The sequence below is a fragment of the Heloderma suspectum genome, chromosome 2 (genome assembly GCF_057233095.1).
Source record: "Heloderma suspectum isolate Gila_16-S chromosome 2, 16-S_ref, whole genome shotgun sequence".
Lineage (NCBI taxonomy): Eukaryota > Metazoa > Chordata > Lepidosauria > Squamata > Helodermatidae > Heloderma > Heloderma suspectum.
In genome coordinates this window covers 86,635,228-86,641,227 of record NC_139459.1, presented here as the reverse complement: position 1 = coordinate 86,641,227, position 6,000 = coordinate 86,635,228, and positions in this window count along the sequence as shown.

Here is a 6,000-nt window from a genome sequence, read left to right as displayed (position 1 = left end):
AACACCCCCACATACAGGTGTTTCTATGTAAATTCTAGAAGCCTCTGAGCCAAAATGGGAGATTTGGAGCGCTTGGTTTTAAAGGAGAACCTGAATATAGTGGGCTTTACAAAAACCTGGTAGAACAGAGAGAACCTGTGGGATATGGTCATCTCTGGATATAAATTCCACAGGAAAAACAGGGAAGGGCATAATGGAAGAGGTGTCACTCTGTATGTCAAAGAGAGCATAGTGTCGAGCAGACTAGAACACTTAAAAGGAGCAGACTCTTCCATAGAAGTGCTGTGGTTGACAATACCACGCTTCAAAACTAATTCAGTGCTTAGAACGTCCTATCATCCCCGAGACTGGAATGCTCAGAGTGACCTTGAGATGAAAAATTAAATCAGGGAGGCCTCCCAGTGAGGAAGTGTTGTAATGATGGGTGACTTCAATTATCCCCACACTGACTGGATAAATGCATATTCCAGTCACGACAAAGAGGCTGCATTTCAACCACTGTGCCCTAGAACAGTTGGTCATGGAACCAACCAGCGGGGAGGCTACCCTGGATTTAATCCCTGGGGTTTTGCAGCCCCTGCTGGTTCCCCTGCTGTTACTGCTGCCGCCACTACTACCACTGGATTCTCAGTGATTATTTTGGGAAACAAGGCACAGGGGGAGCATGCACCTTGTTTCCCAGCAGTATCATGCTCCCCCAGCCCACTAGGGGAGTGCAATTCTGCAGACAAACAAGGTACATACTTGTCACACACGCACCCGTGCATTTTAACCAAATCATGACCAATTACATGTTCTTCTAAAAGCAGTAGTTAATAGGACCACAGCAAATGCTATGGAGGCTGGTCTCCATACTTTCAAGAGTGTCAATAACCATGTAGACAGGGGTGATCTGGTAGACATTGTTTACTTGGATTTCCAAAAGGCTTTTGACAACGTCCCTCACCAAAGACTCCTGAGCAAACGTAGCAGTGGTTAAAACAAAAAAAGGATTGTGAAGAGATCCAAAGAGATCTTTGAAGGATATCTTCAAAGTGGGAGAATGGGCATCCAAATGGCAAATGTGATTCAATGTAAGCAAGTGTAAAGTGGTGCACGTTGGGGAACAAAATCCTAGGGATGGACGAAAGGGACTTACCTGGTCCCGCAGTTTGCTTCGTGGGGGGGGGAGGCGCTTTGCTTCTCCCCCCGAAGTTCAGGCGAGGGGGGGGAGGCGCCCTGCCTCGCCCGGCCGAAATTCAGGCCAGGGGGAAGGCGCCCCATGACTCGCCACTGAAATTCAGGCCGGGGAAGAGCGCCCCGTCTACCAAGCTGCGAAAAAAAAAAGGAAAGTAAAAAACACACACACACACACACACGTGATAGGCTACGTAACAATTTACGTAGCCTATCACGGCTAGATTTCCAAAGTCAGCCGTGATAGGCTATGTAAATCGTCACGTAGCCTATCACGGGTGACTTTGAAAAAAAAAAAAAAGCGTGTACGCAAATGGCGGCACCCATGGGGCGCCGCCATTTGCGTTCCTTAGTTTGGCACGTCTAGTCTACGTAAAGATTTACGTAAACTATGGCGAAAATAAGGGAATGCTATTTGCGTTGCCCTTATTTTCGCCGTCATCTACGTAAATCTTTACGTAGACTAGACGTGCCAAACTAAGGAACGCAAATGGCGGCGCCCCATGGGCGCTGCCATTTGCGTACGCGCTTTTTTTTTTCAAAGTCACCCATGATAGGCTACGTGACGATTTACGTAGCCTATCACGGCTGACTTTGGAAATCTAGCCGTGATAGGCTACGTAAATCGTTACGTAGCCTATCACGGGTGTTTTTTTTTTTTAACTTTCCTTTTTTATTTTGCAATGGTGGCGGAGGCAGCCGGTCATAAGACCGGCCGCCACCGCCGCCCCCGCCGAACCGCTGACGGGACCGCCGCCGAGAGGGACATTCGCACGAGGTAAGTCCCATCCCGGGGGGGGGCGGGGGGCCGGCGGAGTATTTCCCCACCAATTTCGGGGGGCCGAATGCGTTGGCATTCGGACTCCCTGAGTTTCGTGGAGAAATTCTCCGCCATCCCTACAAAATCCCAACTTCAGATATAACCTGATGGGATCTGAGCTAGCAGTGACTGACCAAGAAAGAGATCTTGGGACTATGGTGGACAGCTCGATGAAAATGTCAAGCCAGGATGTCTCTACATTAACGGAAAATCCCGCAGCCCTATTGGAGCATTTTGCTTCCATTTCTCTGGAGCAATTAGGATTGGCTCCTTTAGATGACGAATGTGATGTGGAATTGAAAACGCCCTTTCTCAGAATCCTTACTGGGGCTTTCTATATTTTTCAATAAAAGCACCACCTGTGGTCGAATTATTGCTGTATGGTGGCACTACACACTGTGGAAGTGGTGGGTTTAAAAAAAAAAATTCAGCTTATCTCCAATCTTTTTTAAGGTGGGGTAACTGGGGAAAACGTCAGAAGACATCTTGGAGTTTGACAATGTAAAGGATCTGCAAATGTCCATAAGTGGCCAATCATGAGCACACGATAAATGCTTTGTGCAGAAACACCATGCTAGGCATAATTAGAAAAGGATTTGAGAATAAAACTGCCAATATCATACTGCCCCTATACACATCTATGGTGCAACCACACTTAGAATACTGAGTACAGTTCTGGTCATCACACCTAAAAAAACATAAAGCTGGAAATGTGCAGAAAAGGGCAACTGAAATGATCAAGGAGCTGAAGCAACCCCACTATGAGAGAAGGTTACAGCAGGTGGGCTTGTTTAGCATGGAAAAAAGGAGGGTAAGGGGAGACATGATAGCGGTGTACAAAATTATGCATGGTGTGGAGAATGTGGATAGGGAGACATTCTTCTCCCTCGTTCACAATACTAGAACCCGGGGTCATCCTATGAAGATGATATGAAGACCACCACCACCACCGGGGAAGAGGCGGGTCTGCTGCTGCTGGGCCTGCTGCTGCTGGGCCTGCTGCTGCTGCTGCCGCCGCCGCTGCCACCACCACCAGGCCTTCCCTGGAGACTTCTGCCTGGCAGACCGCCAGTCCCTGCAGGACCAGGCCCCCAGGTACCGAGCCAGCTGTGCTGCTCCACCTGCCCTCCCTGGAGGGGCTACATAAGCTGGCTGGCTGAGGTGGCCTGGGAGAGCCAGGGCTTGCAGGAGAGGCCACCACCACCACTGGGGAAGAGGCGGGCCTGCTGCTGCTGCTGCTGCTGCTGCCGCCGCCGCCGCCACCGCCGCCGCCGCCGCCGCCGCCGCCGCTGCTGCCGCCGCCGCCACCACCAGGCCTTCCCTAGACACTTCTGCCTGGCAGACCGCCAGTCCCTGCAGGACCAGGCCCCCAGGTACTGAGCCAGCTGTGCTGCTCCACCTGTCCTCCCTGGAGGGGCTACATAAGCTGGCTGGCTGAGGTGGCCTGGGAGAGCCAGGGCCTGCAGGAGAGGCCACCACCACCACCGGGGAAGAGGCGGGCCTGCTGCTGCTGCTGGGCCTGCTGCTGCCGCTGCCACCACCACCAGGCCTTCCCTGGAGACTTCTGCCCGGCAGACCGCCAGACCCTGCAGGACCAGGCCCCCAGGTACCAAGCCAGCTGTGCTGCTCCACCTGCCCTCCCTGGAGGGGCTACATAAGCTGGCTGGCTGAGGTGGCCTGGGAGAGCCAGGGCCTGCAGGAGAGGCCACCACCATCACCGGGGAAGAGGCGCGCCTGCTAGGGTTGGCGGAGAATTTCTCCCTGAAACTTCGGGGGGCCGAGCGCCAACGTGTTCGGCCCCCCAAAGAAGTTTCAGGGAGAAATTCTCCGCACCCCCCTGCCCCCTGCACCCCCCCCGGGACGGGACTTACCTTTCCCGAATGTCCCTCCCGGCGGAGGGTCCCGGCGGCGGTTCGTCAGCCATTCCAATAAAACTAAAAAAAAAACAAAACGCCCCCGTGATAGGCTACGTGACGATTAACGTAGCCTATCACGGCTAGATTTGCAAAGTCAGCCGTGATAGGCTACGTAAATCGTCACGTAGCCTATCATGGGTGACTTAAAAAAAAAAAAGCACGTACGGCTAATGGCGGCCCTCATAGGGAGCCGCCATTCACGTTCCTTATTTGGTCGCCGTAGTCTACGTAAAGATTTACGTAGACTACAGCGACCAAATAAGGAACGTGAATGGTGGCTCCCTATGGGGGCCGCCTTTTGCGTACGCGTTTTTTTTTTTTTTTTAAACCCTAACTTACTGGTGTTGGGGGACTTCAACGTACATTCGGAGGCCATCCTCACAGGAGCACCTTGGGACTTCATGGAGACCATGGCCTCCTGGGAGCTGCACCATATTCTAACTGGGCCCACCCATGTAGCCGGTCATGCACTAGACCTTGTGTTTGTTTCTGGAGAAGTGAGGAGTGATCTGGAAGTCGGGGGTATATCCACCACCCCCTTGTCATGGTCATAGGGATGGGGGAGAATTTCTCCCCGAAACTTCGGGGGGCCGAGTGCCAACGTATTCGGCCCCCCAAAGTAGTTTTGGGGAGAAATTCTCTGCACCCCCCTGCCCCCTGCACCCCCCCGGGATGGGACTTATCTTTCCCGAAAGTCGCTCCCGGTGGCGGGTCGCAGCGGCGGTTCGGCAGGGCTTCGACAGGGGCAGGGGCGGCAGCTGGTCTTTCGACCGGCTGCCGCCACCGCCATTCCAAGAAAAGTAAAAAAAAAAAAAACGCCCCTGTGATAGGCTACGTGACGATTAATGTAGCCTATCACGGGTGACTTTGCAGATCTAGCCATGATAGGCTACGTAAATCGTCACGTAGCCTATCACGGGGGCGTTTTTTTAAAAAAAAACTTTTTATTTCGCGGCCAGGCGAGGCGAGGCGCCTCCTCCCCGGCCTGAATTTCGGCCAGGCGAGGCGGGAAGCCTCCCCCCCGGCCTGAACTTCGGGGGAGCAGCGAAGCGCCTCCCCCCCACCGCGAAGCAAGCTGCGAGACCAGGTAAGTGACTTTCGTGCACCCCTACATGGTCAGATCACTATCTGGTGATGTTGGACTTCTCGGTTCCACAACCCCTCCGCAGGGGTGGAGGACCCATTAAAATGGTCTGCCCCAGGTGTCTTATGGATCCAAATGGATTCCTGAACATGCTTGGGGATTCTCTGGGGCATGCCAACGGCCACTCGGTCGAGACACTGGTGGGTGGCTGGAATGCCGCAATCACTGGGGCATTAGATCAGGTGGCTCCGAAACGCCCTCTCCCCCTGAACAGGGCTCGGACTGCACCATGGTTCAATCCGTGGTTACGAGCTCTGAAACAGGAGGTGAGACGGCTAGAGGGCTGGTGGCAGAAGTCTCGCTCCAAAGACGATCAGACACGGGCTAGAGCTGTATCTTCAGCCTATCATGTGGCGGTGAAGGCAGCAAAAAAAGGAATATTATGCTGCCTCCATCGCGTCTGCAGAGTGCTGTCCCAGGAGGCTGTTCCAAGTGGTCCGGAGCCTGGTCGGTCCTGTGGCTCCAGAACCCCTGGAGCATTCTAAGGCCTCCTGTGAGGCCTTGGCAAGGCACTTCGCAGATAAAATTGATCAGATTAGGTGTGTTACTCTGCACGCTGTGGATACAGTTAGTGAGCAAGAGGCGGCCTGTGGCAAACCAGTTTTGTGGGATCGCACAAAAATCCTCATCCTCCTGATGAAGTGGACAAGGTGCTTTCATCAGTGCGGCCAACCACCTGCTTACTTGATCCTTGCCCATCTTGGCTCATTATGAGCTGCAGAGAGAGACTGGGTGAGGGGATCAAGGCGGTGGTGAACGCCTCCCTTGAGGAGGGAGTGATGCCATCAGCCCTCAAGGAGGCAGTGATAAGACCGCTCTTAAAGAAGCCCTCCTTGGATCCTCAAGTTTTGAACAACTTTCGCCCAGTCTCAAATCTGCCATTTTGGGGCAAGGTGATTGAGCGGGTGGTGGCGGTGCAGTTGAAGGCACGCTTGGAAGAAACT